Genomic DNA, 12,251 nt, shown 5'->3' on the forward strand with positions numbered 1-12,251 from the left:
GGATACAGCAAAGCAATTCTTAGAAGAAAAATGCATATCCCTAAACACTTTCATTAACAAAATAAAGATCAGGTTTATCACTTGAGAATTTAAATAAAAATACTAGAAAAAACATCAGAATTTAAAAAAAAAAAACTATACTTAAATATCAAGATAGAAATCCTTAACATCACAGAAGAAATTAAAGAAAAATTTTAAAACACATTTTTAAATTAAGCTTTAAATTATTGGTTTTTTTTTAGTTGGATAATAAAATAGACAAACCATTAACTTTTTTAGTTAAAAAGAAGAAAATCAAATTTCCAATATCAAAAATGAAAAAGAAATTCATAGCAATTAAGAAAAACAATCATAATCTTAGAAGCTATTTTGCCAAATTATATGTCAGCAATAACAAAAAGCAACCTGCATGAAAAAAATCAATATTTTAAAAACTATTAAATGCCCAAATTAAAATAAAAATAAAGAATTTGAACAATCTGATTCCAGAGGAAGAAATGAAAGAAACCATAGAAACCAAAGTAAAAGGTTACAAGACCAAATTCATAGGTGAATTCTATCAATATTCAAATAACAATTTATTGAAATATTACATAAATTGTAAAATCACACACACACACACACAAGGAATCCCAACAAATCCCCTCTATCAGGCAAACATCATCTTGACACATAAACCAAGGAGAATCAAAACAGAAAATTATATCTCTAATGAAAATAGATAAAAAGATTTTAAATGTTAATATCAGCTAAGAGATGAGATCAACATAAAAAGGAATATATATTATGACTAGACTAGAATTAAATGAGGAATTCAAAATCGGATTTAAAGTTAGGAAAACTATAAATTCAATAAATCATATTAATCAAAATGAAAAATAGATCACATATTTTCAATGAATGCATAAAAAATTTTTGACAAAATACATCATCTACTTTTCTTTAACATGATTAGAAAATAGAGGAATAAATCTTTCCTTAAAATGATAAATAGTATATATCTCAAACTAAGAGCTATCATTGTTTGCAATGGAGATAAACAAGAATTCTTTCCAATCAATTCAATGGTGAAACAAGTATGTTCATTGTCACCTCCTGCATCTGACCTAGTATTAAAAATTCTAGCTATAGCAATAAGAAAAAGAAATCAAGGGAATAAAAATAGGGCAAGAAATAACATAATTATCCCTTTTTGTAGATAATCCTTAAAAGTTAATAAAAAATTTAATTGAAACAATGCCAGCAAACTTGATAAGTCTACACAAATCATCAGTATAGCAACATAATATCAATAAAACCAATAAAACTCAGTAAGAAATAGAGAAATTCCATTTTAAATTACTGTAGAATATATAAAATACTTGAAAGCCTACTGTATCAAGAACTATATAAATGCAATTGAAAATATATGAATTGCTCATGCATACTCAATAACAAAAAATGACAATACCACTTAAATTAATTTATTTAATGTTGTTCCAATTAAATTACCAAAGAATTACTTTAAAGAACTAGGAAAAAAATGATACTTAAATTTATATAGAGGAGAAAAGGTCAAGAATCTCAAGAAAGATGATAAAAAGAAATGGGAACAAGAGGTCTTGCAGTGCCAGATCTCAAACTATACTGGAAAGTAGTGTTTATTAATAAATTTCATTAAAAGTAGAGAGGTTCATCAGTGGAAAAGATTAGGTATATATACAAGATAAAGAAGCAAATGTATATACTAATATTTAATAATTGCAAAAATCTTAGCTACTATGAGGACTTCTCAATATTTGACAAAATGTGCTGGGGAAATTGGACAGAACAGGGAAGAAATTAGAAGATTTGGACTAACATTTCAGCCTTGATAGCTCCAAATAGGCACCTGACCTAGATATAAAAGGCCATATCAAAATCAAATTAGAGAAATATGCAAAAGAAAATCACCCATCAAGGTCTATGGATGGGGGGAGGAGAAGTGTCTTAAAACGAAAGCAGGAAGACAATCACAAAATAAAAAGTGAATTATTCAGATTACAAAAAATGAAGGTTTTGCATAAACAAATATTATAAAACTAAAATTAAAAAAGAAATGATTAACTAGAGAAAAATTTCTGAGAGAGGTCACATTTCCATGATATAAATAGATAAGATAGATACAACACAGCGTTTTGTGTGTGTGTTGTCTGTGTGTCTGTGTCTCTACAAATATACACAGGGAACTGAATGTGTATCTGTGGAATTATCCAAATTTATAAAAAACAAAAAACAAAAACAAACTATTCCCCAAATGATAAATGATATATGGAGATGAAAAGGCAATTGTCATAGGAAAAACAATGATTATAATGCTCCAAATTAGAGATATGCAAATTAAAACTGAGAGTCTACCTTACAACCATTAATGTCGCAAAGATGACCAAAAAATAAATTCTGGGCAGAGTTTATGGAAAAATAGGTACATTGATATATTGCTGGTGGATCTATGAATGGGGCACAACCATTCAGGAAAGCAATATAGAATTATCAAAAAAGTTACTCTACAGCGCATATTCTACCACATATCACTGATAAGCCTATACCCAAAAAATATCAAAGAGGAAAAGGTCTTTCATGCCCAAAAATAATTATAGCAGCCTTTTTGTGGTAGCAAAAATCACCTGGAAACTAAGATGATGACCATCAGATGAGCACTGGCTAAACAAATTGAAAGAAAGAAAGGTATTACTTCAGAGATATAGACTTTGTGAACTGATACTGAATGAAGGAAAGCACTATCAGTAGAACAATTCATACTCTGTCATAACAGTGAACAGTCTTGAGGACTTTTATAAATTGATGAAGAATAAAATGAGCAGAACCAGAACAACAATTCATACATTTGACAATAACATTTTTTAAAACAACTTTTAAAAGTGTAAAACCAATATGATCAATAGAATAACAACTCATGATTATAGAGGACTGATGATAGAACATTTATCTACAACAGAGAGGGGACAGATTTAGGGTCCCTAATGATACACACACACACACACACACACACACACACACACACACACACACACACACACACACCACAACACAGAGAGACATTGAGAGAATTTGTTTTACTTAACAATATTTATTACCAAATTTTCCCCTTTTTTTAAGTAGGAACACAATGAAAAGGAGAATAAATAGATTTCTATTCTTTAAAAAAAATGAGGAGGAGGTGTGCTACAGATGTGTGTTTCATGCACTTTCAGATGACCTCATTGCATTATTAATTTTACTTAGCTGTTTAATTTTGTAATGAGACCTCTTACAAAGTAGAAACAATCTGGAAATGTTTGTAATGTAAAAAACAACACAAATTAATAAAAAAAAAATTAAATCTCAACAACAATGCCAAACAGAAAGTTGGGACTGAAAGAAATCTTAGAGCATGTTATATCAGAGCTAGAAGGAGACTTGGAACACAGAATGCCAGAATTAAAAGGGGCTTCTGAATGTAGAATGTCAAAGATTGAGTAAAAAGATTTTAAGATCATAGAAAGAGGGGGGGGAAAAAGTTAAAGTTGCCACAAACATTATGATAGGAGTGTTAGAGCTCAAAGAGACCTGAGAACATAGAATTCTGAAGCCAGAAGGGAATTTATGATAAAGTGATGTTAGCTAGACTGTATTAAGATAAAGATTTGCACATTAAGATTTGTAAAGCACTTAAAAAATATCACATTTTATTCTTACAAAACTCTCAAAGGTAGATGCTATTATTATTCTCATTTTAGAGATGAGAAAACTGAGATACACAAAGATTAAATGCCTTGTCTGGAGTCACATAGCTAGTAATTGTTAGAATATGATGGGGATTTAGAACAATAAATACTAAAAATGATATTAGAGCTAGAAATGACATTAGAAATCACCTTACCTATCCTCTCATTAAAAAAAAAACTGAAAAGAAAAAAGAAATTTGACTTACACATCTTTTCTCTGGGTCTAAAATCAGGAGTGAATTTATGGGAACTGACTACAAATCCAGTCTCTTCTATCTTTATCTGTGACCTGTCACAGCTTAAATATTTAGAAATTAAAAGAACATTAGTAGATGACTTAGGCATTGAAAAATCACCACCCAAAGTTGTTAGTTCTAACCTGATTCCCAACTTTGTCTAAGTCATAATAAACACCACTACTTCCCTAATTTACAAAAATTTATAGATAATCTCTTAATCAAGTGAGCCACTGCCACTTCATAAAAGCAGCCTGTCCAAAGGATTTTTCGAGCAAGGCTACTCCAAATTAAGTTGTCATTCTCTCCTTTATAATATTGAGAACTCTTATTTATGTAGTCATTTGTATAATACCTTAAGATCTCCAAAGATTTTCTTCATGACTACCTTGTAAGGTGTGTTCTGAAAGTGATATTCTAATTTTAGAGGCTAACAGATCAAGGTAATACAGCTGTTAAATATGAGCACTGGAACTTGAAGCCAAGTCCCACACTTCCTCATCTTGTAAGACCCCTCCCCTACCTCCTTGGGGAATGCTTTGCTTTTCCCATAGGAACCAACATTTTGAAGAAGTACTAAGATCAGGACTTTAATACCATATCCAAGGCTTCCTTTTCAACCCCTTTTACATGATGGCTTCTTCCACTACAATGCATTATCTTTGATTTTTATTCTACTTGTATCCTCAGAATTAAGCACAGTACTTGGTACATAATAGGCATTTCATAAATAGTTATGTACTTAACGGGGCTACTGTCCTAAAGTCCATCAGTCTTTCCATTAAACCAAGCTGCTTTAATATTTTTTCCTTGAGCAAATGTGTGCTTTCTAGCTTATCTCAACATTCCCAGCATTCAGGAAACATTATTTTACTATCCATCTAGACTAGGATTATCTTTATTTTCTCAATCTATCTCCAACTACATTCCTATTATCACCTTATCTGAGTATCAGAAAACATTTTTTTTTCTTCTTCATAGCTTTTCTCTCCATAAATCCAATTTAAATAGCGGAAAATCCATTTCAAAATTGCAAAGCATTTGACAAAAAGCCATTATTTGTCTACATATGTATAAGTACTGCATATTTGTTTAAATGCGTGGGTGTCTGGTCCAATCGAATACTCATCTTCATAGATTGTGAAAAACAATAATTTGCAGATTTGAGTTATGGAAATAGCATATTTCAGCATTGGTTCTCAAAGTGTAGTCCACAGATACTAAACTCTTTCAGGAGGTCTCTGAGTTTAAGGCTATTTTAATTTCTACAACATTTGAAAGTTCACAAAGCATATTACCTCATTTGATCCTCACATTATTTATCTGAGATGAGTGCTACTAATTGCTTCATTTTACAGATAAGGAAACTGAGACTGACAGAGGTTAAGACAGATAAGTATCTGAGTCAGGAACTGAATTCCACTCATCCAGGCTTAGTTCTGGCTACTTCACCACCTAGCTATCTCTAATAGTATTATGATGTATTCATTTCCAATACATAAGTATAAACATATGTAACCCACAAAAACATCAATTGTTTGCAAGGTCATCAATAATTTTTAAGAGTATAAAGGGCTCCTTGAAAACCACTTTCTTTTACATCCACTATAGATCTAGAAAACCATTTTCTTTTACATCCATTATAGACCTAACAGAATGTTAGGCATATAGTAAGCTTGGTTAAAAAACAAATAAATAAAAAGACAACCCTCAATTTAATCTAATTGAATTGAGTCAAATCAAGTCGAACATACAATTTCTCCTTTTATTTAATTTGCTATATAAGTACAATACAGTGCCAACATACTGTTTTCATAAATAGTATTTTCTATAAATTCTATAAATAGTAGTTATTGTTTCTAATAATAATAAATATATTTATAAGGTACTTTAAAGTTTGCAATTTTGAAATTGGGTACATATTTCATTGAATCTTACAGCAATGGAATAAAATAGAAACTCTTCACTATTATGTACATTTTTCAGGTAAGAAAACTGGATCAAAGAGTTGTTAAAAGTGACTTGTTAGTGATCATGAGCAAGTAAATTATCAGACTGGAATTAAAACCAAGTTTTCCTAATTCCATTTCTAACACTATATAGCAGAGCAGACACCTTCCACAAACTGTAACTAAAACATTTTTTTTCCTGAGCCAAACAGGTCTCATCGTTAAAACAGGACTAGTGAAAATTCAAATGGGATGGGAGAACTTCAGCTGTCCATTCCTCCTGCTGGCAGGTCAAGCTGGAAAGGACACTGGGACCTGAGAAGACTGATGTAGACAAAGAGGCTCCTTGTTCAACCTTTAATTTTTGTATTTTTCTGGTAAACAATGAACACCCAAGCCAATAAAAAGGGAGTTTGAGGCTAAAACAAAGCAACAACAATAACAAAATAGCTCTCTTCACAAAGAGCTAGTCTTACAAAACAAATTCCTTCCTGTTGATCCTTCTCAACGGAAGAACCTTTATCTCTCTCTGCCACAACAGTATTTTCTTCACAAGGCAGGTTGAACCAATATTTTCAAAACCGGTTAGTGATCATCACTTATCAATTATTGAAATTATCAAGGGTTACAAAGTCAGAAAAGGACCAACTTCTGTTTTGGTTTGACAGTGTAGACATAACCAGGGACAGACAAATGTAGATGATACAATCTTAGGCATAGAAAGTTTACTAGGGAATATATCATCTAGCTCCTGTATTGTGAAAATAAGGAAACTAAAACCCAGATTAATTATATAATTTTACCACTGTTACAAGCTAGTTACTTTGAGAACCCAAATATCCATCCAGACTTTAAGACCAATGTTCTTTCTCCAAAGACTAATTTTAAATAATACCCACAGTAATTTGACCAAGTCTGTTTGTCAGGCTTTGTAAACTGTCAACTTCAAATGAGCCTGATTATGATGATGGTGGTGAGGACCTCCCCCAGGCTTCTAAGCAAGCTGGAAGACACCTAAGCAAAGGCACTGAGATAGATGCCTTCGTTTATTTTACCATGAGAAAATTCAAAAAGCATTGTATTTCATAATTAAACGTTTTCCTTGCTACATCTATATAAAATACTTTGTATTTAATTCTATATTTACTCATAAAGAGCAAAATCCTTCCAGTTCTAAATTTTACAGTCAGTGAAATAGCTAGGAAAAAATAAACATTCAATCCAAAGTAAAATTTCTTTTACTGTGGTATACAAACAACTGGGTTTGTTACTTTAATGATAATGATAGGATTCTTTAAAAAATAATAATAATAAAAATTAAAAAAATACAAATTTAAGAAATTAGTTCCAACCCAGTAGGCAAAGAGAAAAAAAAAAAAAAAAAAAAGATTGAATCCAAAATTAAGTAAGCTACTTTGTAGCTTATCTGTATTAGAGATAATGCTGTATGATATTTACCATCTAAACCAAGCAGTATAAATGACAGACCAAGTAAGAATGGAGACAGTTTTTACTATGACATCATTGTTCAGGAGTGAGAAATCTGTAGGCATGGCATATATCACTATCATTTCACTGTGACAACTCAGTTTTCTGCCATGGCTTGCCTCCCATATACCTGAATGATTATAATGGCATTTCTAAAGTTAGTCCTGAAGTACAAAATGATTTCTTTATTTCCAAACCTAAGAAAAAGGGAGTCAAATGGAAAAATAAAGTCAAAATGCAATTTTTTTCTAACATAAAAGTTCTTATTATAGCAACATAAATCACAACAACTGCGCATTATATGCTACTACATTTTAGGGTTTTCCTTGCACTTAACTTCTAGCACAATTACAATCACTCACGAATTTCAATTAAATCCTGGTCTTTGCTTTTGAAATCAAGAGCTTTTCCCCCTGGCATTAATTATTAGTGTTAAATTGGAAAATGTTTTTTCTTAAAGATTTCTTCTTTTTTTTGGGGGGGGGGTATAAATATCTCCAGCAAGTAGTAGTTCCCGTAGGCATTTACATGCTTATTGATGCACTGATATAACTATAACAATGAATTTGTTCTCCAGTGGAATTCAAAAATACTGTCTTGTGTTGGAAACCTGGATCTGCCACCTTGTCATTGGATAAATTACCTAAATCCTTCGACTTTTAACCAAAAGATGTTCTTAATTTTTTTTGTTTCAGGAACTTCTTTCAGCAATCTCGTTGAAACCTGTGGACTTTCTCCAGATAATATTTTTTAACACAACTGAATTCAATAAGAGATTAGTGAAATCAGAGATGGAACTTCATCCTGGTTTCTGGAAACGGAAGGGTGGCCCAAGGACCCCAGGATAGAAACCCCTGGACTAAATGATCTCATGTCTCTACAGATTCGAAAATCTTATGATCCCATTTATCCAGGAACATTGGATTTTTTTTTTTTTAAGGAGTTGACAGAGATCTTTATTACCAAAACATTAGACCATTAGGTTCCGAGGGAAATTAATGAATAACTGAAAGCCTGACCACAACCTTATTAATTCCTGAAAATCAACAACAGGAAATCCAGCTGTCCTCCACCCTCGCTCGCCATTCATCAAAAGCACATCCAATCTGATGGGCACTTACAGAAGGAAGAGGCAGGCAGCCAATGCCTGGGCTACTCTTAATGAGGCTAGAAATGCCATTGCTTTTCTATACCGATGGAGCTTCCTTTAAGCCCCGGTGATTCCTTTTCCCTCTCCCCTCCGCTTCTCTCAGCCCTGGGACCACCCCGGCGAAACAGAAGAGCTAGACGCATAGGCTCCAGTTTGGAGAAAGGGTCTCTTTTCTCTGGCTGGAACTAGAACAGGGGCAGTAGACTGGTTAGTGACCCCCACCCCCTGAAGCAGGCTCCGGAATCGCCGCCAGGTGTCCCATGCCTGAAAGCAGCCGTGGAGCACCCCGCTCCCCAGCCCGGCTCGGCCGGTTCCTCTCCCGCGGGCTTCGGTGCTGGTTCGCCATTGGCCCGCGGGGCCGTCCCTCCCGAGCAAGCCGGGGAGAAGAGGCAGCAGCACTAGGGTAACCAGTGTGTCTCCAAGCGCGCGCCGCGTCAAAGTCACGTACCCCTTCTCCGTGCCCCTGGGGTAGCCGGGGCCTGTCCCGGCTGCTATCCCCGAGCACGGGACGTGCTGAGACCCAAGCGCGCAGCCAGGCCTAGCCCCAGGCGCCCTTCCCTCACTCCGGGGGCCTGCAGGCCGATAGACCCATTATAGTTTAGGCGGCCGAACCGGGTCTGGGCCGACCCCCGAGGGCAGGGCCCGGGGGAAGGACACGGCGTCCTCTCCCCCGGCGGGAGCCGGGCGAGCTGAGGCCCAGTACTAGCCCCTCCGGCGGGCGCCCCAACGGTTCCAGAGGTTGCTAGTCCTTCCCCTGCCCCGCTCGCGAGGGTGTCCAGGGCTGAAGAGCATCGACCCCCACCCATCCCGGAGCTTGCAGGGCAGCCCCCACAGATGAGATGGTCTGCGTGGCCCCGGCCAAGGACACAACCCCACGGCGGGTACGACAGGCAGGGACGCACGGCTCAACCTCCAGGTCCAAGGAGTCACCTCTCGACGTCTACAAATCCAAAAGTGAAATTAAACCAGCACTACCACCTCCAACCTCCTTCTTTTCTTCCTCCTCCTCCTCCTCCGCCTCCTCCTCCAAGCAGCCCGGGGAGCAACTGCAGCGGCAGCAGCTTCCCCTAAAATGCAGAGGATCCACCTTCGAGATGAATACTCCGGGACCAGGGCATTCCTGCCAGAAGAACATTGTGTCAACCCTCTCCCCCACCTCCTACAAACGCAGAAGACACACAGACCCACGTATGTGACTTCACAGACATGTCCCCTGAGAGAATCACCCAGACACACCAGCTCACATAGAGAGACAGCCCCTCGCAAATACACAACCATTATTTGGAAAATAAATAAATAAATGTTACCTCTCTCTGTGTCTCTCTCACTGTGTGCTTGCTTGTTCAACGCTACCCGTGTGATCCCTGCACGGTTAAAGTGTTGCTAGGGTTGTGTAAAAAAAAAAAAAAAAATGGAAAATGAAAACCCGTCAGTGGAAATAATCACAGGAGCAAAACTAAAAGTTACTCCCTCGGCTTGCCTGAGAACAGTCCAGATCGAAAGCAAAACAAGGAGAGGAACTGCAAAGAGCAGAAAATACCCGGCATCTCCTTAAGCTGAATAACAAAGGTTTGAGAAGAGGGTGATTTGGGTGGGGTTTAGGGGAGGCTAGAGACTTGGATTTGGTAAGGATACTGGGAAGGGGGGTGGGGAGGGTTGTTTTTTTCATTTCGGACCTGCGGGTACTTTGGTACTTGATGGACGAATACTCAACCTTGTCAAACTAGCGACTCCAGGGTTACTCCATATGTGGATTCTTATCCATCTTTTCCTATAAAGTGTCCCAGGGATTCTTCCTAACTGAATGGTCCTTTTCTTACCTTCTGGGTGCACTCTACCTACCACTTGAGTTGTAAATCTCTCGTCTCTCATCCTTGCTACTTAACCAGTGAACATACCTACTTTCTGAAGTAGGGGAGGAGGGGGAGTCCTCTTTAGTATCTAAGTATAGCTTATGTAACAACTTCTTTTCGATTATGTCCAAATTTTTGTGAGCCCGTTTTTGGAGTTTTCTGGGCAAAAATACTGGAGCGGTTCACCATTTCCTTTTCCAGCTTATTTTGCAGATGAGGAAACTGAGACTTATAGGGTTAAGTGATTTTCCCAGAGTCACACAGATGGCAGAGGTCAAATCTGAACTCAGAAGATGTCTTCCTGACTCCAAACTATGTACTGCATCACCATGTACCTTTTCCCCTCGCCTTTTCTCACCTATTTCTAATGCTGATTCTTCAATGACTGAGTGTTCCATTCATGATTTGCATTCATATAGCAACACCTGAAGGATTTTGATATTGAGATGATGCACTTTCTGTAGCTGGGGATAATGTGGAATCATTAAAAGCATTCTGCAATTCAGGGAGGCAGCTCTGACAATTGATTCTTATGTCAGGAGATCTCATTTCACATCCTATGATACTGTCTCAGCTTGGGCAAATCCCTTTACCTCCATAGGCTTCAGTTTCTTCATCTGTAAAATGATGGGATTGGCCTCTTATTTATCTATCCACTCTTGTTCTGTGGCTCTATGACCTACTTAGCCACTGTCTTCTGAGCTCAGCTCATTGTCCAGCCATGAGTATATGTCCAAGATCTATTCCTGCAACTGGGATCTATGTATCCAGTGCTAGACTTAAGAGTCAAAAAGTTCAAATTCTGTTTTAGACACTTATGAATGACCTTGGGCAGGTCATTTAATATTGTTGTGCCTCCTTTTTTTTCTCTGTAAAGTGGGAATAATAACATCTATCTCACTAGGTTGTTATGAGATTAAAATAACATTAGTACTTTGCATTCCTTAAGATACTGTATAAATGCCAGCTATTATCATTATTATTGCTCATTCATGGAGTAATATGATGGACTGCAAGACATAGCTTGAGCAGTTTTTTTTTTTTTCCTGCCATCTGTTTCCCCAGTGAGGATGGTAAGACTAATTTTTTTTTCACATTCCCTTAGTTTCCCTGATAAAAGACTTTGTAATATTCCAGGACTCAATGCAATTTGCAATCCTCAATAACAGAGAATCCTATTGGGACTAATAATATTAATTATAATAACTTAAATTTATGTAGCATTTTGAGGTTTGCAGCATATTTTATTTTATTATTTCATTTAAGTATCCCAGAAACCCTGTTAGGAAGATGTTATCATCTGAATTCACTTCTGGAGTAAGTTATCTTATCTGGAATAAAATATCTTAAATCTAGATAAGAACAAGAATCACCATTTCTTCTAAGAATGGAGAGATGGAGAACTACTAGGCTTTACATACTCCAAAACTTTGAATCTGCCTTGCCCTGCAGGACCCTTGGTACTATGGGTTTAACTCCATATGTAACCTAAGGATCTTAGCATCTCACAGTGCTGACCTATTTCATTTGTACTACAACTTAGCTTACTTTTATGTGTTGTATTCTTCAATTAGATTATGAGCTCCTAGGAAAAAAGGCATGGATCAATTTTTCTCCTTGAATCCCCAACACCTAGCACAGTGCTTGAAAAATGGTTTTTGGGTTTTTTTTTTCATTCATTCCCTCATTGTTACCTCTTTGACTACTTTTTAGGAGTTGTGTGTATGAGGGAACCCAGCTACTGTTCTTTAATCCTCTTCAGTGATGTTTTACAAATGAGCTTGTACTAGAAATGAGGGTTGCTCTTAACTACCAATGTGGTACCACTT

General features: G+C 36.2%; 1 protein-coding gene across 5 annotated transcripts in view; it reads right to left on the minus strand.

Annotated features, from left to right (window-relative positions):
* Positions 1 to 10,104, minus strand: part of IRF2 (interferon regulatory factor 2) — a 126,569-nt gene extending 116,465 nt beyond the window's left edge. For 2 of the 5 annotated variants that reach the window (XM_074273496.1, XM_074273498.1), the window contains exon 1: positions 9,877 to 10,103. The gene's annotated coding sequence lies outside the window, so the exon portion shown is untranslated. Of the gene's footprint in view, positions 1 to 9,876 lie in introns of all 5 variants that reach the window. The other 3 variants (XM_074273499.1, XM_074273500.1, XM_074273497.1) reach the window with 2 other exon arrangements.
* Between the last annotated feature and the right edge of the window lie 2,147 nt (positions 10,105 to 12,251).

Source organism: Sminthopsis crassicaudata, chromosome 6, assembly GCF_048593235.1.
Source record: "Sminthopsis crassicaudata isolate SCR6 chromosome 6, ASM4859323v1, whole genome shotgun sequence".
NCBI classification, from domain to species: Eukaryota; Metazoa; Chordata; class Mammalia; order Dasyuromorphia; family Dasyuridae; genus Sminthopsis; species Sminthopsis crassicaudata.